The 22,595-nt window shown below is 45.0% G+C and overlaps 1 pseudogene across 1 annotated transcript in view; it reads right to left on the bottom strand.

The window, feature by feature from the left end:
* The window catches only part of LOC311114645 (dynamin-like GTPase OPA1, mitochondrial), a 65,857-nt pseudogene that overhangs the window by 36,772 nt on the left and 6,490 nt on the right, over positions 1–22,595 (bottom strand). Inside the window, exons 5-19 of the transcript in view lie at positions 22,338–22,379; positions 20,531–20,616; positions 16,503–16,739; positions 13,708–13,761; positions 13,376–13,480; positions 12,910–12,996; positions 12,549–12,662; positions 11,800–11,880; positions 11,615–11,689; positions 11,249–11,320; positions 10,996–11,095; positions 8,585–8,715; positions 7,253–7,325; positions 3,247–3,319; positions 3,022–3,137 (exon numbers count right to left, since the gene is read on the bottom strand). The product of the transcript in view is annotated as a dynamin-like GTPase OPA1, mitochondrial (transcript). The remainder of the gene's footprint in view (positions 1–3,021; positions 3,138–3,246; positions 3,320–7,252; positions 7,326–8,584; positions 8,716–10,995; positions 11,096–11,248; positions 11,321–11,614; positions 11,690–11,799; positions 11,881–12,548; positions 12,663–12,909; positions 12,997–13,375; positions 13,481–13,707; positions 13,762–16,502; positions 16,740–20,530; positions 20,617–22,337; positions 22,380–22,595) is intronic.

Raw genomic sequence — 22,595 nt, forward strand, 5'->3', positions numbered from 1 at the left:
GACAGTCAGGCTGCCCCCAGACAGTAGCAGGTGAGCTAGCTGGTTAGACAGTCAGGCTGCCCCAGACAGTAGCAGGTGAGCTAGTTGGTTAGACAGTCAGGCTGCCCCAGACAGTAGCAGGTGAGCTAGTTGGTTAGACAGTCAGGCTGCCCCAGACAGTAGCAGGTGAGCTAGTTGGTTAGACAGTCAGGCTGCCCCAGACAGTAGCAGGTGAGCTAGTTGGTTAGACAGTCAGGCTGCCCCAGACAGTAGCAGGTGAGCTAGCTGGTTAGACAGTCAGGCTGACCCAGACAGTAGCAGGTGAGCTAGTTGGTTAGACAGTCAGGCTGCCCCAGACAGTAGCAGGTGAGCTAGCTGGTTAGACAGTCAGGCTGACCCAGACAGTAGCAGGTGAGCTAGTTGGTTAGACAGTCAGGCTGCCCCAGACAGTAGCAGGTGAGCTAGCTGGTTAGACGGTCTCATTTTATTGTCCGAATGTCTCATCTGTTGGTGTTATGACTTAACCAGTAGAACTATTGAAAACGTCACTAACAAGCAGTTTGCATAAGGACAGCTTCACTACTACCTGCTTTGATGATAAATAGAACCTCCTATGTTCGCACGAACACCGGGGCAGTAGGGATGGCGCCGTGGCTGAGATCACTCGCTAGAGAACACGCTCTTAATCAAAAGCCCAATCCAAAAGCCCACCCGGGGTGGGCGGGTTATTGGGCCAGGGTGTCCGGCGCCAGGCTCGGTGCCTGTGAGGAGGGGCTTTGACGTGCAGCAGATCAACAACACGCCACACAATGGGAAGGAGAGCAACAGGGACACACCTCAGCCACAGGGCCATAAATCTAGTCCCTGCTGCTACAGTTAGTGAGGACCACCGGCTGTCTGGGATAATGGCCACTTGGAAGCAGCGCCGGGCGAGGGGAGAAGTGTGGCAGGATGGGCGAGGACAAGAAGGGGAAGGTGGGAGCGAGCAGAGAGGAAAAGTGTGCATCACTTGCTAACGAAGCTGGGTGGTGGTGCTCAGCCATGGATGTAAGAGGAGGTAGATGACTAGATGGCCTAGCATGAAGGAAAGGAGCAGGTGTTATAGCGGGTGCAGTGGAATGCTTATGCTACTAGCTCCTAACGAGGTAGTAAAATGTCAAACAAGTACACAAATAATTACAAATATAACAAGAAATCTTGAACAAATCCAATTAACCTAAATAGCACTAACAGCAATCCAAATGCTATCTACACGTATATACACTGGATGAATTAACACAATATATACTATGAATGATATGTACAGCAGTAGATATACTAGAGTGAGCTACAGTATGTCAAGAATCCAGTGTACAGCAGCTAAGAACTTTTTAAACTTCAGATGATATTCTTCATGTGCAACAGTCTGGTTATAGACCGGGACCGTTTCAGCAGCTACGCTCGTCTTAAACGTGTTAAATAGCTTAGATCATAGGAATCACTGTGCTGCCATATTTACAGACCTATCCAAGGCCTTTTATACTGTCGACCGTCCCCTACTCATTCAAAGGTTGTCTGAAATGGGCCTTGACCAGGCGTTTTTTGCAAGTGGTTTGGGAACTAGACAGGACACAATGTGTATGCTTTCTGATGGTGCCAAGTTACCTCGATATTACTAAAGGTTTCCCGCAGGGGTTGATTTGGGGATCTGTCCTCATTACAATCTGTGTCAGGCTATGTTAGAGCTCCAATCTGATTTTGTTGCCTTGCAGAAAGCCCTTGTTGATTTAAAATTGGTCCTTAATGCGGGAAAAACTAAATGATGGTTTACACATTTATGCATTGGATGGTTCTCTCGTCGAGCAGGTTCCAGCCTATAAATATCTGGGATTTTGGATTTACAAAAATGTGACGTTTAAAAAAAAAAACATACGGATGAATTCGTTAAGCTGAGATTTAAAGAAGGCTTCTTTTATAGAAATAGATCATGCGCCTCTCCCTAAACATTAGGAAACAGGTTGTCCAGGCAACCTTCCTGCCAGCTCTTGATTATGGTGACACCATTTATCAGAATGCAGCAGCCACTTCTCTAAAACCCTTGGATGTAGTGTATAATATAACCCTTGGATGTAGTGTATAATAAAACCCTTGGATGTAGTGTATAATATAACCCTTGGATGTAGTGTATAATATAACCCTTGGATGTAGTGTATAATATAACCCTTGGATGTAGTGTATAATATAACCCTTGGATGTAGTGTATAATATAACCCTTGGATGTAGTGTATAATATAACCCTTGGATGTAGTGTATAATATAACCCTTGGATGTAGTGTATAATATAACCCTTGGATGTAGTGTATAATATAACCCTAGGATGTAGTGTATAATAAAACCCTTGGATGTAGTGTATAATATAACCCTTGGATGTAGTGTATAATATAACCCTTGGATGTAGTGTATAATATAACCCTTGGATGTAGTGTATAATATAACCCTTGGATGTAGTGTATAATATAACCCTTGGATGTAGTGTATAATATAACCCTTGGATGTAGTGTATAATATAACCCTTGGATGTAGTGTATAATATAACCCTTGGATGTAGTGTATAATATAACCCTTGGATGTAGTGTATAATATAACCCTTGGATGTAGTGTATAATATAACCCTTGGATGTAGTGTATAATATAACCCTTGGATGTAGTGTATAATATAACCCTTGGATGTAGTGTATAATATAACCCTTGGATGTAGTGTATAATATAACCCTTGGATGTAGTGTATAATATCATGCTTCCTGTTATCAGAGGAGACAGGTTTGATACTCATCACTGCATCCTTTGTCAGAAAGTCGGCCGGACCTCTAAATTCCTGATAATCACTTCATTTCTCTTTTGTTTACAAAGCTCTGCTGCACAAGCTTCCAACATATCGCACTTCTCTGCTCACAGGGTTGGTTAATTCTTGATATCCTTTGTGTCTCTACCTAGGTTAAATCGATAAGCCTTTGGGGAACACACCTCAGAGGACTATTCTGGGGCCCTAACCAGCCTGCTTACCTTTGAAGGCGTCCGCCTGCTGTTCCACTGACTCCCTGACCATCTTCCAGAAGCAGTCGGACACGGCCAGACTCAGGTTCTTGGTAGTCACCTGGTGGGCCTTCAGCATGCCGTCTCTGGGTTGGACAGAAGGACACAGGTCAGGATAACGCGTTCCAGCGCAGTTCCATTTCTATTCAATTAGAAAACAATTGAAAACAGATGGTAGGGAGTCAGGACACCCACCTGAGTAGTCTAGAGTTCTGGAAGAAGTCCTCTTCGTAATCTTTGATGGAGTCAATGCTTTCCCCGGCACTGCCTAAAGAAGAGGGGACAATAGAGATTCACATCAGTGATTCAAGGCCTGACTACGGGACTTGTATTACTATAGAACTTTGGTTATGTAATTATTACCCCAGCAAGTCCGTTTCTCCAGTGGATTATTCGGACGGGATTAAGCCCTATTCAAACAGGAGTAGTATTACTAGAGAAGTTGGTTATGTAATTATTACCCCATTAGTGCGTTATTCCAGAGAACGATTCACACAGGAAAAGTTTTTCCAAACTGCCCCCTGTAATTCCTTTTTTAATGATATATATTTTTTGACTCATGGAAGCCTGGAGGTTTTTACTCTAGGTGTGAACTCTAGACAAAAATAAGCTTTAGAAAACAATTGGTTGAGAGAATGCCAAGAGTGTGCAAAGCTGTCATCAAGGCAAAGGGTGGCTACTTTGAAGAATCACAAATATAAAATATATTTTGATTTGTTTAACACTTTTTGGGTTACTACATGATTCCATATTTGTTATTTCATAGTTTTGATGTCTTCACTATTATTCTACAATGTAGAAAATAGTAAAAACTAAGAAAAACCCTTAAATGAGTAGGTGTGTCCAAACTTTTGACTGTTACTGTATGTCTATACACACTGTGGCTTTCCTAAAGACTGTTCTAGATAGTGGGAGAGCCTGTTATTTACAGTGCAAGAATACAATTTACAAACAGTGCTAATGAGACTTATCCCTCTATAGTTCAATGGGATTTTAGGGTCATGTTTGGAGGATTTGTGGATAGGCTTGATTATGGATTCGTACTATCCAGATGGAATAATGCCATTCTCAAAACAAGCCTTGGAGAGTTCAAATAGTATTTGGAACAATTTAGGTGACTTCAAAACTTCATTAGAAAAATCATAAATTCCTGTAGCTTTCTTTGGTTTAGCATGCTCAACTACCTTCCTGGCCTCCTCTAGGGTAACACTGGCATTCAGATGCTGGTTAGGGGAGTATGACTCCCTCTGCATTCAGATGTGGTCCTCTGTAGCTCAGCTGGTAGAGCACGGCGCTTGTAACGCCAAGGTAGTGGGTTCGATCCCCGGGACCACCCATACACAAAAAAAATGTATGCACGCATGACTGTAAGTCGCTTTGGATAAAAGCGTCTGCTAAATGGCATATTATTATTATTTAGATGCTGGTTAGCGGAGTATGACTCCCTCTGCATTCAGATGCTGGTTAGCGGAGTATGACTCCCTCTGCATTCAGATGCTGGTTAGCGGAGTATGACTCCCTCTGCATTCAGATGCTGGTTAGGGGAGTATGACTCTGCATGTCCTCCTCTACCTCATCTTGACAATAACATGTTCCTTTAAAAAATGTAACAAATAAAACATAGAAAATAAAAGCGCAAAATCAGTTGTACAACTGAATGCATTCAATGGTCAAAAGTCGTGGTCAAAAGTTTTGAGAATGACACAAATTTTAATTTTCACAAAGTCTGCTGCCTCAGTTTTTATGATGTCAATTTGCATATACTCCAGAATGTTATGAAGAGTGATCAGATGAATTGCAATTAATTGCAAAGTCCCTCTTTGCCATGAAAGTGAACTTAATCCCCAACAAACATTTCCACTGCATTTCAACCCTGCCACAAAAGGACCAGCTGACATCATGTCAGTGATTCTCTCGTTAACACAGGTGAGAGTGTTGACGAGGACAAGGCTGGAGATCACTCATGCTGATTGAGTTAGATTAACAGACTGGAAGCTTTAAAAAGGAGGGTGGTGCTTGAAATCATTGTTCTTCCTCTGTTAACCATAGTTACCTGCAAGGAAACATGTGCCGTCATCATTGCTTTGCACAAAAAGGGCTTCACAGGCAAGGATATTGTTGTTAGTAAGATTGCACCTAAATCAACCATTTATCGGATCATCAAGAACTTCAAGGAGGGAGGTTCAATTGTTGTGAAGAAGGCTTCAGGGCGCCCAAGAAAGTCCAGCAAGTGCCAGGACCATCTCCTAAAGTTGATTCAGCTGCGGGATCGGGGCACCACCAGTGCAGAGCTTGCTCAGGAATGGCAGCAGGCAGGTGTGAGTGCATCTGCACGCACAGTGAGGCGAAGACTTTTGGAGGATGGCCTGGTGTCAAGAAGGGCAGTGAGTAAGCCACTTCTCTCCAGGAAAAACATCAGGGACAGACTGATATTCTGCAAAAGGTACAGGGATTGGACTGCTGAGGACTGGGGTAAAGTCATTTTCTCTGATGAATCCCCTTTCCGATTGACCTTAATTCCATTGAGAACTTGTGGTCAATCCTCAAGAGGCGGGTGGACAAACAAAAACCCACATATTCTGACAAACTCCAAGCATTGATTATGCAAGAATGGACTGCCATCAGTCAGGATGTGGCCCAGAAGTTAATTGACACCATGCCAGGGCGGATTGCAGAGGTCTTGAAAAAGAAGGGTCAACACTGCAAATATTGACTCTTTGCATAAACTTAATGTAATTGTCAATAAAAGCCTTTGACACTTATGGAATGCTTGTAATTATACTTCAGTATACCACAGTAACATCTGACAAAAAATATCTAAAAACACTGAAGCAGCAAACTTTGTAAAGACCAATACTTGTGTCATTCTGAAAACTTTTGACCACGGCTGTAGATGAGCCCTCAGGAGGCAAATAACAGGAGAAAATATCAAAACAATATCCAGATACTCGATGCTCAAATCACAGTCCCATCATGCCATCCACTGATTTGTCAGTCACATTTACTTTATAGGACTCAAGCATCTTGTTTCTAACTAAAAAGTCCAACTCCACCAGATACTTTAGGCTCTCTCTTACATGCGTTTTCCTATTATGTCCAAACCAAGTGTACCCGTCCATTTCAATTGAATGCTGACCTGTTAGATGTGTCTCATTCAGGATTATAATGTCAGGATTCAGTAAAAGTACATTCAATTGTCTTAGCTCACAGTTCAAAGCCGTCCAACCATTAAAGTTCCACTGAAGAAGATTAAACTGGTCGGCTCTTACTGGCTGGGCAGGTGAGTCTCAGTCCTCCTCACTGTCCCCGCCCCTTCTACCAGCATCAGGACCAGATGAAGGCTGTTGCATCACTAGCCCACTCCCTGTGATGTAGAAGTTTTCCCGGTCGGGATCTCAGAACAATGAGTCGCTCCGTGTGAGACTTTGGTGATCCTTGAACCTTTCATTCACTCTTCAGCTATTGTTTCTGCCAGAGGACAGCCACTTTCTCCTGGACAGAGCGTAGTTCCAGCTTGATCACGCCCGGCCCCGGACCCTCGCCCGCATCCGCTCTGCAGCTACTAGCTCCGGGTCATACTGGAGCAGAGTACCCTCGCTCTCTCCATCACTTCCTCTTCCTCTTCCAACGGTAGGCCTGCTATAATGATGGACACCTCAGGGTCGAATTTAGTGGATGGGTTTGCATGCACTCACTAACTGTAAGTCGCTCTGGATAAGAGCGTCTGCTAAATGACTAAAAATGTAAAATACCGTTTTCTAGGGTCACTTGCAGACCGTCAACTTTACAGTTCAGCCGTTTCGTGAAGCTTAAACTCATACCGTCTATTTTGTATTTAATTAGCCTCAGCTCATGCAGTAAGCCAGAGTCAGACTCTTTTTTGTCTTTTCCCCTGGTGGTCCTTGCGTATTTCTCACACATGTTGTTAACGATGTTGACCTTCAACAGTTGCTTTAGTTGTAGAGTATTTTTTTGTAGCGATATATACTCAAATTTACAAACCTTTTTGTTAAATGTTTGACACGATACACAACACACGAATTACAACACATGCGTTCTCTCGTAGGCTACACGTAACTCAATCTATACTTTTCTAAGGAAGCATAAAACAACAGAACATGTTGAAGTGAACAGTCCAGTGTTTTTAGATGTGTTTAAGATAGCTCTGATGGGTAAGGCTGGAGCAGGGAATGTATCTTACCTTTCCCGGTCACCACAGCAAAGTAGCCCAAGGCCTTCATAGGGAACAGCTTTCCTTCAACAATCTGTTGAATCTGTAGGGAGAAAACGACATGAATAAAATCCCAGATGAGAGGGCCAATGCAATCAAGTGTCATTGGATTTCATGCAGTCTGTACCTCGTGACTGTTTGAGTGTACCATTCAACTTTTTAAACTACTGAAAGGGTGCCCCTTTGTATGGAGGACTAAAAGTGCCACAATTAAATAAATAAATACACCATTAAATAATTACTTAAATGTGTCATTAATTAATTAAAATTAGAATTAAATACATAAATGTGTAATTAAATGTATCATTAATTAATTCAAATACCGATTCATTTTATGTAAAATACATATATAATTATTTCACTATTTACATTTACATTTCATGATCCTGCATTGCAGTGATTCATGAATTACTTAAAACTGTCAAACTGACCCATCAAAAGTTGGTAGGCGGAACCTAACGCCTGATTGGTTACCCTCTGCATCAAGCCAAGACAAATCAATTCCGGATAATGGATTGATGCAGAGCTACTGAACACATTCCAATACACTGGGTGGCGCTATTCACCTTCAATAAGTTCCTCTGCTTTACTAGCTACATGCTCTGGGTCAGCAGGTCCTGCTTCTACATCCTCTGCTAAGTTTAAAATGTCTCTAACCAACTCCCTGGAAAGTTCACGGAGATCCTCCATTGTCTCTATCCAGGTTGGCCTACTCTACTTCAGACCAAAGCAATGGATCAGACTAGATTCGCGTTAGCCCCGCCCACTGACTTTGATGGGTCAGTTTGACAGTTTTAAGTAATTCATGAATCACTGCAATGCAGGATCATGAAATGTAAATGTAAATAGTGAAATAATTATATATGTATTTTACATAAAATGAATCGGTATTTGAATTAATTAATGATACATTTAATTACACATTTATGTATTTAATTCTAATTTTAATTAATTAATGACACATTTAAGTAATTATTTAATGGTGTATTTATTTATTTAATTGTGGCACTTTTAGTCCTCCATACCTTTGTGGCTAAGGAGGCTCATAATTGTTTTCAGACCATTTGAACTTGTCAAATGTATTCAGTCCATGCTCATTGGGAGTACCTCAACTTGTCCACTGTTGTCATTTTCCGCTTCCCGTTGCAAAACGTCTTGAACATGTGTGTGTGCATGTGCGAGTGTGTGTGTGTGTGTGTGCATGTGCGAGTGTGTGTGTGAGCATGTGCGTGTGTGTGTGTGAGCATGTGTCGTGTGTGTGTGTGAGCATGTGTCGTGTGTGTGTGTGAGTTTATATCTCACCCGGTTAGGGCTGGCCAGGTTCTTCTCTGCTAGGTCTACTTTGGTCAGGACAAAGATGGTCCTCTTCCCCTGTGGGTCCATCTGACTGACCAGGTCTGTGACGATGCTGCGCTCTGCATCCACTGACCCATCTGATGGATGAAGGGTGAGAGAAGAGCATGTCAGGTAAAGGAGGAGAGGAGGAGAAGAGAAGAGACAAGAGGAGACATGAGATGAGAGGAGAGGTGAAGAGAAGAGGAGACAGGAGAGGAGACGAGACAGGAGAGGAACCAGGAGAGGAACCAGGAGGGGAGACGAGACAGGAGAGGATACCAGACAGGAGAGGAGACAGGAGAAGAGGAGACAGGAGACGAGACAGGAGACAGGAGAGGAGGAGACAGGAGACGAGACAGCAGACTTGAGAGGAGACAGGAGAGGAGACAGGAGAGGAGACGGGACAGGAGAGGAGACATGAGAGGAGACAGGAGACATGAGAGGAGACAGGAGACATGAGAGGAGACAGGAGACATGAGAGGAGACAGGACACAGGAGAGGAGACAGGAGAAAGGAGAGGAGACAGGAGACGAGACAGGAGACGAGGAGACAGGAGAAAGGAGAGGAGACAGGAGAAGAGGAGACATGAGAGAAGACAGGAGATGAGGAAGGAGACATGAGAGAAGATAGGAGACAGGAGAGGAGACAGGAGAGGAGACATGAGAGGAGACAGGAGACATGAGAGGAGACAGGAGACATAAGAGGAGACAGGAGACATGAGAGGAGACAGGAGACATGAGAGGAGACAGGAGACATGAGAGGAGACAGGAGACATGAGAGGAGACAGGAGACATGAGAGGAGACAGGAGACATGAGAGGAGACAGGAGACATGAGAGGAGACAGGACACAGGAGAGGAGACAGGAGAAAGGAGAGGAGACAGGAGACGAGACAGGAGACGAGGAGACAGGAGAAAGGAGAGGAGACAGGAGAAGAGGAGACATGAGAGAAGACAGGAGATGAGGAAGGAGACATGAGAGAAGATAGGAGACAGGAGAGGAGACAGGAGAGGAGACATGAGAGGAGACAGGAGACATGAGAGGAGACAGGAGACATAAGAGGAGACAGGAGACATGAGAGGAGACAGGAGACATGAGAGGAGACAGGAGACATGAGAGGAGACAGGAGACATGAGAGGAGACAGGAGAGGAGACAGGAGACATGAGAGGAGACAGGAGACATGAGGAGACAGGAGACATGAGAGGAGACAGGACAAAGGAGAGGAGACAGGAGAAAGGAGAGGAGACAGGAGAAGGAGAGGAGACAGGAGAAAGGAGACGAGACAGGAGACGAGACAGGAGTCGAGGAGACAGGAGAAAGGAGAGGAGAAAGGAGAGGAGACAGGAGAAGAGGAGACATGAGAGAAGACAGGAGATGAGGAAGGAGACATGAGAGAAGATAGGAGACAGGAGAGGAGACAGGAGAGGAGACATGAGAGGAGACAGGAGACATGAGAGGAGACAGGAGACATAAGAGGAGACAGGAGACATGAGAGGAGACAGGAGACATGAGAGGAGACAGGAGACATGAGAGGAGACAGGAGAGGAGACAGGAGACATGAGAGGAGACAGGAGACATGAGAGGAGACAGGAGACATGAGAGGAGACAGGACAAAGGAGAGGAGACAGGAGAAAGGAGAGGAGACAGGAGAAAGGAGAGGAGACAGGAGAAAGGAGACGAGACAGGAGACGAGACAGGAGACGAGGAGACAGGAGAAAGGAGAGGAGAAAGGAGAGGAGACAGGAGACGAGACAGGAGACGAGACAGGAGACGAGGAGACAGGAGAAAGGAGAGGAGAAAGGAGAGGAGACAGGAGAAGAGGAGACATGAGAGAAGATAGGAGACAGGAGAGGAGACAGGAGAGGAGACATGAGAGGAGACAGGAGACATGAGAGGAGACAGGAGACATAAGAGGAGACAGGAGACATGAGAGGAGACAGGAGACATGAGAGGAGACAGGAGACATGAGAGGAGACAGGAGAGGAGACAGGAGACATGAGAGGAGACAGGAGACATGAGAGGAGACAGGAGACATGAGAGGAGACAGGACAAAGGAGAGGAGACAGGAGAAAGGAGAGGAGACAGGAGAAAGGAGAGGAGACAGGAGAAAGGAGACGAGACAGGAGACGAGACAGGAGACGAGGAGACAGGAGAAAGGAGAGGAGAAAGGAGAGGAGACAGGTGAAGAGGAGACATGAGAGAAGACAGGAGATGAGGAAGGAGAAATGAGAGAAGACAGGAGACAGGAGAGGAGACAGGAGAGGAGACAGGAGAGAAAAGAACACAGGATCAAAGTGGAGGCGAGGGATTAAAGAGAGGGAAAGGAGCTCTAGGATATTCCTGTTTGGTCATGGAAAGGTGACTCCAGTGTTGACTCACCCTGGATACAGAGGATGATGGCGTTGGGGTTCTGCATGTAGTTCTTACTGATGCTGAAGATTGTCTCCTTGGTGTCTGCTGCCATGCCTGCAGTCACAGTCTGAGAGGAACACACACCATCGCATCACCATCACTGCTCCTACCACTGTACGGTCACTGTTTTCATACACATGTATGTGTTTCTGTACGTGTGGAGAGAGAGAAGAGAGAAGGAGAGTGTGTTTGTGTGTGTGTGTGTGTGTGTAGTACTCACACTGATGACTCCTGGTAGGTCCACTAGTACCATCCTCTGGATGCCTGGTCCTTTGACACTCAGAGAGATCGTCTGTCACACAGGAAAAATAAAAAACATTTAGTCAGCACTAACAGTCAGAGATCCACATACAGCTGGTACAATGCTGAGTACTAGTGAGCTTTCTTTATATGGCTGGCAGAGACATGGATGCATCCCAAATGGCACCCTATTCCCAAGTCTAGTGCACTACTTTTGACTGACCACTCCTTTTGACCAGAGACCTATATCAAAAGTAGTGCACTATATAGGGTATAGGGGGCCATTTGGGATGCAGACAGAGGTACAAGGCAGAAGATGTGGAGCAATAGGGAGTTCTGTCCTCACTTCAGGGCTGACTGACTGTCCCTCCTTGACACTCTTCCTCATCCTCAGCTCGATCTCATGTCTCAGGGCAGCCAGCTGCAGGGAAGAGAGAATGAACCAATCAACAAGTGAATCAGTGTGAATGAACACCAATGAAAAGATGATTCCATGGTGGGAGAGAGAGCGCCTCACTGTGTTAAACTTACGTCCTCCTCTTTTCCCAGGTCAAACTCTCGACTGCTGTCCTTGAACATGGCCACATGGTGAGGTCCCTCGCTCAGCGTCACCTAGTGGAGGGAGGGAGAGCAGCAGGTGGCAAAATGAAATGAATAACTGTCAGAGTCCCCAGTCCAAAACAACAACACTACTCTGGTAACGCTACCCATCCATCAAGACAACACAGGCCTCATTCCAGCACTCAGACTGTGGACTACAGCATCCCATATGGAACAGTGCAGACCTAGAGAGCATCAAAGAGGAAATCCATCAAGGAATAGCCACAGCAGTAGGACAAGTCTGGACAAACAACAAAGCCGTCACCCCGCCACTTAATAAGTTATATTCTTCAAGAACAATGGCTATATATCAATTCCAAAAATGGATGTACCGAATCTCAGATTGCCCCTTTAAAATAGGAATAAATTGGGTCGGCAGGTAGCCTAGCGGTTAAGAGGGTTGGGCCAGTAACCGAAAGGTCACTGGTTCGAATCCCCGAGCCGACTAGGTGAAAAATCTGTCTGTGCCCTTGAGCAAGGCACTTCACCCTAATTGCTCATGCAAGTCGCTCTGGATAAGAGCGTCTGCTAAATTACTAAAATGTAAAAAATTAAATAATCAACACTACTGTGTCAAGTAAACGCTGGCTTCTATACATCTTTGATATCTTTACAGCTACAGTTAATTTAGGTAGGGGTCTTGAGGGGGTTAAGGTAGTCTAGTAAATGAGTTCCTATACCTTGACAGGAGAGCGGGTCATCATTTCCCCAGAGCCCCGGGGGAAGATCCTAGCCTGGGCGATCATCTCCAACACACTGGTCTTCCCTGCACTCTGGTCTCCCACCACCACCACCTATAGGAGGGAGGAGGGAGCGAGAGGAGGGGAAGGTTGGGTGGGGTGGTAGGGGGGAGGAGGGATTAGATGACATGGGCGTGATAGATAGCAGAGACCTACCATTTCACAACAATGCCTTTTCCTTTGCAACAGGAAACAATTGATGTATTTCTGGCATACAGTACACTCGAGAAAGGGGTCACAATAATGTCTCCATCATTTGATTGCATTTCCAGAAAGCCATGAGCTATTTGTTGTTTCTTACCCTGGGTAGATGGTCCTGGGTGTTGTAGTTCGAGTCGAAGTCTGAGAGGATGTCCAGGACCTCAGAGTACATGTCAATCAGAGACTTCTATAGAAGAAATACAGATGGAAGAACACTTAGAGCAATGCCTGATGGGAGAAGAAGTCTTTTTATTGAGGAGACGATAACAAAATAATGTTTCGAAACAAATTTCTTCATTAACTTTTACTCACATGCACAACCCTGGTATGTGTGTGTCGCTGCGTGTGTGTCGCTGCGTGTTTGTGCGTGTGTGTGTGTGTCGCTGCGTGTGTGTGTCGCTGCGTGTGTGTGTTTGTGCGTGTGTGTGTTTGTGCGTGTGTGTGTGTGTGTTTGTGTTTGTGCATATGCGTGTGTTTGTGCGTGTGTGTGTGTGTGTGTTTGTGCGTGTGTGTGTGTGTGTGCTTGTGCGTGTGTGTGTGTGTGTGTGTGTGCGACTCACACTCACCTTGACCTTCCTCTGGTGGATGCCCTTCTCATCTTTCTGCAGCACCACTTTCCTCAGTTCCTTGTTCTCCTTCTCCAGTCTCTCCAGCATGCGCTGGTACTTCATCTGAGGACAACAGAGAGAGAGAGAGAAGATTTCATCTTTAAATCACAAATTCTCTCTTAAATTCAGTGCATTTATCAATTAAAAAGTTTATTTTTATTTTATTTTACCTGACTTTACAAGGTCAATGTGGTTTAATATGTGGAGTCTACTGGAGGAAGGAGATGGACCATTTACCAAATTAAACTGGATTTTTACTGTGTAAATGTGGTATAATACTGGTGCTGTACCTGAGTTCGGAGCAGTTCCTCTTGAAGCTGGTCCACCTTCTCCTTGTCTGAAGACTGGAGACGCAGAGAGCAGTCACAGAAAGAGCAGGTTCATTAAACCTCTCCAACACAAGTCTAGGAAATGTCTTAACCCATCACCCTCTGTGAGCCAGTCCAAACCCACTGAGACCACTAGCATCATGACAAACAGATAACGTGCACATCACATCACATCACATCACATAGATCAGTGGGGGCACAACAGTGGAGGAAAGACAAGTTAATGCAACAAAAGGGGGATAACTGATTCCATTCCAGGTTGTAGTCATTCGTTTGGTCTTAATCTGTATACTGTGAATCACAGTGCAAAATCACACAGGCACAAGTCAAATTCAGCCCTGGAAAAGACGGCTGAATTATCGCAATCATCAATCAAAGAGATCATTTTCAAGATTATTACACCATGATGATTCACGTGACTTTGGCAGCCCCCCAGATTAACAATTCCACACCTGCAATGCATTTTTGAGAGGGGGAGATCACAAAGCAGATGGAGGGAGACACAGCACCACTGAGCTGATGGGGACGGCAAGGAGGGACAGGAGATGAAACACACATATAGAAGAAAGACAGGGGCTTTAGCTAAGGTGATTGTGCTAACTACTTGCAAATTACAATGCCGTGATCATAGCCTATAGCATTCTATCTGATTAGGGGACTAAGAAAGATCTAGTATTGATTCCTATATCCTGATATAGTCCTGTCCTGATATATTCCTGTCCTGATTTAGTTATGTTATACTCCTGTCATAGTCTTGATATAGCCCTGATATAGTCCTGTCCTGATATAGTCCTGATATAGTCCTGTCCTTATATAGTCCTGATATAGTCCTGTCCTGATATAGTCCTGATATAGTCCTGTCCTGATATAGTCCTGATATGGTCCTGATATAGTCCTGTCCTGATATGGTCCTGATATAGTCCTGTCCTGATATGGTCCTGATATAGTCCTGTCCTGTCCTGATATAGTCCTGTCCTGATTTAGTCCGGTCTTGATATAGTCCGGTCTTGATATAGTCCTGTTATACTCCTGTCATAGTCTTGATATAGTCCTGATATAGTCCTGTCCTGATATAGTCCTGTCCTGATATAGTCCTGTCCTGATATAGTCCTGTCCTGTTATAGTCCTGTCCTGATATAGTCCGGTCTTGATATAGTCCTGTCCTGATATAGTCCTGTCCTGTTATAGTCCTGTCCTAATATAGTCCTGTCCTGATATAGTCCTGTCCTGATATAGTCCTGATATAGTCATGTACTGATATAGTCCTGTCCTGATATAGTCCTGATATAGTCCTGTCCTGATATAGTCCTGTCCCGATATAGTCCTGTCCCGATATAATCCTGATATCGTCCTGTCCTGATATAGTCCTGATATCGTCCTGTCCTGATATAGTCCTGATATCGTCCTGTCCTGATATAGTCCTGTCCTGATATAGTCCTGATATAGTCCTGTCCTGATATAGTCATGTCCTAGTCTTGTCCTGATATAGTCCTGTCCTCATATAGTAGTGATATAGGCCTATAACCCAATTACTGTATAGCTGATATCTAGACTTATTTCAGAAGTGCACAGCACACCATGCAGTGGGGTGTCACTCCACTCCATACAATTTTGGTTAGTGGAGTGTTGCGTTAGTGGAGTGTTGCGTTAGTGGAGTGTTGCGTTAGTGGAGTGTTGCGTTAGTGGAGTGTTGCGTTAGTGGAGTGTTGCGTTAGTGGAGTGTTGCGGAGGGAGCGTTGGTCGTAGTCCAGCGGTTTACATGAGAGAGGGAGCCAGGGCTATGTTACTGTGGTACTGAACTGGCGTGAGCTGATTCTGAGATTGCCAGGCATCAGACATGCCATTCCACCAGTGGCACAACATAGTGTGTCACGGCACACTGCCCTGAGGGACACCATGTGGATGGATGATTTTTTTTCAATGCCTTGTTCAAACTAAGAGGAAGTTTGAGGGAGTAGGCAGGGTACTATGTCTGGGCGGGTTGAATGAAGCGAGATGGCAATGTGTGCTATGCAGCATATGTAGGCTAACTAGCATATGTAGGCTAACTAACATATGTAGGCTAACTAACATATGTAGGCTAACTAACATATGTAGGCTAACTAACATATGTAGGCTAACTAGCATATGTAGGCTAACTAACATATGTAGGCTAACTAACATATGTAGGCTAACTAGCATATGTAGGCTAACTAGCATATGCAAACTAACATATGTAGGCTAACTAGCATATCCAAACTAACTTGGTAAGACAAAAACAGCTAGCCCAGAATCAAATAAACTGACCAGAACATTTTGGGTAAAGTGACACGAAAGATGTGGTTAATTAAATATTTGCTAATTATCACTGCATTGTATTCAGCGATTGAAAACTAGCACTGCACAATACGATTAGCATATAGCATAGGCTATAAAAAGACAATGGTAGAAATCAACAATGACTAGAGGTTCAATAAAGTGCCTTCTTGTCCACTTTTCATAGGATATGTGAGCTAGGAAGGAGCTCTAGGCTTGCTCAATGGTACCAATCCAAACGACATATGACAATAGCAATTTCATCCACCAATCTCATCAACAGTATTCCTTATAGAATTACCCGGCAAATTTCCGTTAGCGTGAATTTGAACGGCAGGGGGTTTGTCCTTCCTGAGGAGGGTAGGTGGGTTTGGGTGCGGTTCTACTGTTTACGTACTGAAGGGGGCTTCTACGGATGAGTGCTGGGTGCTGGTGGGGGGCAGGGTGGGTAGGACCTTCACCTTGCGTTTCTGCCGAGGGGGGCTGGGGCTGGGGTTCGGGGCGGTGGCTGGCATTGGCTCGGGTATCTGGCGCGGGGGCGGGCTCAGAGGTGGTGGTGGTGGTGGAGGAAGGCGCGGGGGTGGGCTGGGGGCGGGCTCTGGGCTTGGCTGTGCGTTATTGGCTGCGGAGGCCCGCCAGACGACCTCCTCGGCCTGCTGGATCTGCTGCTGAATGAGAATGAGCTCGTCGAGCAGACCCTGAGGGACGTCACAGTGAGAGAGAAGCAGGAGCAACACAGCCGTCAACACAACATACTGTACCCATCATTCAAGCAACACACTGACCAACCAACCAGGCTGGAGCTGAAGCCAGGGCTGACCTATAGATAGATAGACATGGAGTCGTCTATGCCCACAGAGTCGTCATCATCATAGGACCTCTGGTCACCATTCTGTCAAGGCTCGGGGGAAACTGAATCCATGTCTAGGTCTTGCCACCATCAGCGGTACCCAACAGTCAGACTTTCTCTGTCACAGAGACTCCAGAACAGACTTAGCCAGTCCGGAGACTGAAAGCGGATGAGGCAACTGATACCACAACCAGTGTCTCTCAGCCAGTGGCACACAGGGGTAAGATTCTGTACGGTTTCTGAGCAGTATTCCATAGTGACCATTACTTTGGTTTTTATAGTAATACTAAAACACAACTGATGTCCTCCAACTTACACAATGATCATGCTATAAGAGGCAATGAAAATATGACACATGAAAACTCTTAATATTCAACAGGCTTAAGGATAATGTAGATGTGGATACATTATTGAATGTGGATAAACTATAAAAAATTATTCCTTATATTCAAAACACGTAATACAATCACCATAAAAATGTGGGATTTGGGTCAGAATCATCCAATTATATCTGTTAAAATCAGCCTGATGATAAACGAAGCAAGCTGCGCTGGGAAGAGGGTTTCAAAATTCAGGTAACTTTCCCAAAATCCCTAGGTTTTCCAGAAATCCCAGTTGGACGATTTTCTGGAATCAAGAGGGAATAAGCAGGAAATCTATGAATCCTCCAAACACGATTTCTGGAAAACCTGGGAAATTTGGGAAAGTTACTGTACCAGGCCAGGGGGAGATGAGCAGAAAGCTTGCTGCAGGCCAGGGGGAGATGAGCAGAAAGCTTGCTGCAGGCCAGGGGGAGATGAGCAGAGAGCTTGCTGCAGGCCAGGGGGAGATGAGCAGAAAGCTTGCTGCAGGCCAGGGGGAGATGAGTAAAGCCACAGCCCAATGGTCCCCAACTCTTCCCTCTCCCTTGGCTTTAGCTGCCCAATGTACATCCAAAAACTGAGGCAACTGTTATATTGAGAGACTTTCCAGAACTATGAAGCAGGGTTGGGGTCTGTTTTACCTCAGTCCATTCAGGTAATTAATAAATAAATAAATCCATTACAAATTCATTAATTTAATATTTAAAAAACATTGAGTTGAGACTGAATTGACCCCAACCCAGGAATCACGTTGGTCTATGATAGTGTTTTTCCATGTTAGGGACCACTGCTTTAGACTTTAAAAAAATTCCTCACTTGAGTAGCAGGACTATTCCACTGAACATGGGGACTTTTTCTTTGCAACTCTGCCTAAAAGGTCAGCATCCCAGAGTCGCCTCTTCACTGTTGACGTTGAGACTGGTGTTTTGAGGGTACTATTTAATTAAGCTGCCAGTTGAGGACCTGTGAGGCACCTATTTCTCAAACTAGACACTAATGTATTTGTCCTCTTGCTCAGTTGTGCACCAGGGCCTCCCACTCCTCTTTCTATTCTGGTTAGAGCCAGTTTGCGCTGTTCTGTGAAGGGAGTAGTACACAGCGTTGTACTCCCAAAATAAGGAAAACTGCACAGCATCGTGTCAGCTAAGCTGGATTCTGTGCAAGAATAAAGGCTACCTGACAGGCTCACTTTCCCGTTGAACTCGTCATGTTTCTTCTCGAATCCGTAGGTCATAAAACAATATAGAGGTAAGATAGATATCGATTTTGAGACATTACATTTTTGTATACACTTTTCATATTAATTAGAAATTTCTGTTATTTTTCTGAGATTTCACACAAAAACAAGCGTATCTCTGAAATGTCAACGGAGCATTGATTGTACAAGCTTTTAAATTTCAAAGCCTTTTACATTTTATTCAGCTAGTGTGATGCTAATTTTGCGAACCGCAGAAACAGCTTTGAAGACAACCACCACCACATGTAAAATCCTCAAAAAGTAGCTGCGAGAAAGCGGTGGTCCTCTGTAGCTCAGCTGGTAGAGCACGGCGCTTGTAACGCCAAGGTAGTGGGTTCGATCCCCGGGACCACCCATACACAAAAATGTATGCACGCATGACTGTAAGTCGCTTTGGATAAAAGCGTCTGCTAAATGGCATATTATTATTATTATTATTATAAAGCTGCACCACTGTCAACAGAGCTTGGTGCTTACTATCGGATGTATTAAGTTACAAAGTTTCTCCCATTCTTCTCTGCAGATCCTCTCAAGCTCTGTTAGGTTGGATGGGGAGCGTCGCTGCACAGCTATTTTCAGGTCTCTCCAGAGATGTTCGATCGGGTTCTAGTCCGGGCAACTCAAGGACATTTAGAGACTCGTCCCGAAGCCACTCCTGCGTTGTCTTGGCTGTGTGCTTAGGGTCGTTGTCCTGTTGGAAGGTGAACCTTTGCCCCAGTCTGAGGACCTGAGCGCTCTGGAGCAGGGTATCATCAAGGATTTCTCTGTTCATCTTTCCCTCGATCCTGACTAGTCTCCCAGTCCCTGCCGCTGAAAAACATCCCCAATGATGCTGCCACCACCATGCTTCACTGTAGGGATGGTGTAACATTTCCTCCAGACGTGACGCTTGGCATTCAGGCCAAAGAGTTCAATCTTGGTTTCATCAGACTAAAGAAACTTGTTTCTCATGTCCTTTAGGTGCCTTTTGGCAAACTCCAAGCGGCCTGTCATGTGCCTTTTACTGAAGAGTGGCTTCCGTCTAGCCACTCTACCATAAAGGCCTGATTGGTGGAGGGCTGCAGAGATGGTTGTCCTTCTGGAAGGTTCTTCAATTTCCACAGAGGAACGCTGGAGCTCTGTCAGAGTGACCATCGGGTTCTTGGTCACCTCCCTGACCAAGGCCCTTCTCCCCCGATTGCTTAGTTTGGCTGGACGTCCAGCTCTAGGAAGAGTCTTGGTGGTTTCAAACTTCTTCCATTTAAAAATGATGGAGGCCACTGTGTTCTTGGGGACCTTCAATGCTGCAGAAATGTTTTTGTACCCTTCCCCTGATCTGTGCCTCGACACAATCCTGTCTCGGAGCTCTACGGATAATTCCTTCGACCTCATGGCTTGGTTTTTGCTCTGACATGCACTGTCAACTGAGGGACCATATATAGACAGGTGTGCCTTTCTAAATCATGTCCAATCAATTGAATTTACCACAGGTGGACTCCAATCAAGTTGTAGAAACATCTCAAGGATGATCAATGGAAACAGGATGCACCTGAGCTCCATTTTGAGTTTCATAGCAAAGGGTCTGAATACTTATGTAAATAAGGTATTTCAGTTTTTTTATACATTTGCTAAAATTTCTAAAACCTGTTTTCCCTTTGCCATTATGGGGTATTGTGTGTAGTTTGATGAGGAAACATATTTATTTAATCCATTTTAGAATAAGGCTGTAACATAACAAAATGTGGAAAAAGTCAAGGGGTCTGAATAATTTCCAAATGCACTGTATAGGTAGTCAGCCAGGACTGTGGTCAATCCCAAACTCAGCCCAGTAAAAATGATGTGAAATTCAGTTAATGACCTGAAAAACAACGCTTTACCTCTAGGAGTTTTCGACTCAAGACCTGAATTTCACTTCATTTCACAAATTGACTGGAGCTGAAATGGCATTGCCATTGACCCAAACTGCAAACTCCAAAATGCAGTAGTTTACTGATGAGGAGGCCAAGCTATATGCCACAGGGAGCGAGGGTGAGCTAGTCAGGCGGTGCAGAGCAGACTTACCTTCTTAAACTGCTTGCCGCTGGCCTCTGGTGTGGACGTGACTGGGGCCTCTGTGGCAGATTTCACTGGAGTGTCCCCAGGGGCTTCTGCAAGGAGACAAAAACAGCGTAACACATGACAAAAATCATAAGGTTACCCACACATGATTACACATCATCGATAATAGTTTATTAGCAAAAAACAATAATGAGTCAAATGTATTGGCATGCCCAACATTAGAGAGGACTCTATCTAGTGTATATGCCCCAGATCAGAAGCAGCACCCACGTGATGGAATCTCAAAGGTTTGGAAAATATTGCTCACAATAACATTTGGGAGCTTGTGCTTTTCATTGGATCTCCGACCAGTTATGTCTGATATGGTACTACAAAATAATGACAATGAAATAATTAATTAATTGCCGTCAAATCGGCTAAACCTTATACAGTACTGTTATGAAAGACTTGGTTTGTTTCTCTCCTGTACAACACAGCGTGGCATTGGGACATGTTACAGAGCCAGCTGGACCCGTAGCAAAACATTAACTTTGTACATATTTATACACTGCCCTTGAGAATGTCATGGAACAACAATCCTTCATCCAGCCAATGAAAGACCTGTCAATAACAAGCCTCACAACTACAGTACAGGACTATGTCCCAAATGGCACCCTATTCCCTACATAGTGCCCTACATTTCCTATATAGTGCCCTACTTGTGACCAGAGCCCTATGGGCCTTGGTCAAAAGTAGTGCACTACATAGGGAATAGGGTGCCACTTGCGACACAACCCAGGAATACACCTATTGTTTTAGCAAGTCAAAGAAGAGGTATGGATGGATGGAGTTCAAGGTGTTTCCATCTCTCATAGAGAGATGTATCTTCCAAACATTTGAGAGGCATCAGCTACCAGCAGATAAGGAGAGCCCTCTAAGACAAGGACTAGCCTCCCATAATGTAAGTACAGGGGGAGAGAGACCAAAGAGGCCAGGGAAGCCAGGGAGAGCCAGGGAAGCCAGGGAGAGCCAGGGAAGCCAGGGAGAGCCAGGGAATCCAGGGAGAGCCAGGGAAGCCAGGGAGAGCCAGGGAAGCCAGGGAGAGCCAGGGAAGCCAGGGAGAGCCAGGGAAGCCAGGGAGAGCCAGGGAGAGCCAGGGAAGCCAGGGAAAGCGAGGGAAGCCAGGGAGAGCCAGGGAGAGCCAGGGAGAGCTAGGGAAGCCAGGGAGAGCGAGGAGGAACTTGTAAACCAAAAGAAGGCAAAAACACACAAGCAGGAAAAGTGACAAAAGCCAGTCAGATGAAACCAAAGCGAAGGCAGGAGATAAAGCACTGGATCTGTTGTTAAGACCACTGTAGAACACAAGACTGTAGACCAATTCAATCCAATCGAAGTATGTCCAATTCAGTTGTCAATTTTGGTTTTCAGAGGAATTCGATTACATAATTAGACAGTGAACAAAATGTCCATCTCTACACCCTTCTGATATCAATAATATGACATAAGGATAAATCCTCTACATCAATGAAAGCCTTTATGTCAATCATAGCACACTCTGGTATTGTCTCCACCCAAAAAAAACAATCCTTCCATCAATCATGTGTCATTGGTGTCTCAAACAACAGCAGCATTGAATAAAGACAATGAGTTGGTAGTCTGGAACGCAATCGTGTTGGATTTGGAGGTCCCCATCCAGGAACACTTGACATCGTCTTCGGCTCCAAACCACTGCTAAACAGGTCTGCAAGGGTGCTGCCGCACACACACCAATGTTGGGTATTCAAACAGCACCAGGGCGGAGAGGGGGGACTGAGTGTGGGGGGGTACACACCTAACAACAGACTCTGACCAGAAGCTCCTTTACTACCAACACCTGTGAAGAATGCAGAGGGGAGGGAGGGGAGGAAGGAAGGAAGAACACAAAACAAATCAAAAGACCGAAGCAAAGGGGTCAGAGGTCACTGCTGGAGACATGTTTCAAGGCCCTGCTGTGAGCTTGTTGTCATGGCTGCGTCCTGCAAGTACGGAGTTGGATACCATTGGCCACGTGTGCAATCCGGGCACGTTATTGTGATACTACTAATAATGC

This window comes from Coregonus lavaretus, assembly GCF_964263955.1.
Source record: "Coregonus lavaretus genome assembly, contig: HAP1_SCAFFOLD_403, whole genome shotgun sequence".
NCBI classification, from domain to species: domain Eukaryota; kingdom Metazoa; phylum Chordata; class Actinopteri; order Salmoniformes; family Salmonidae; genus Coregonus; species Coregonus lavaretus.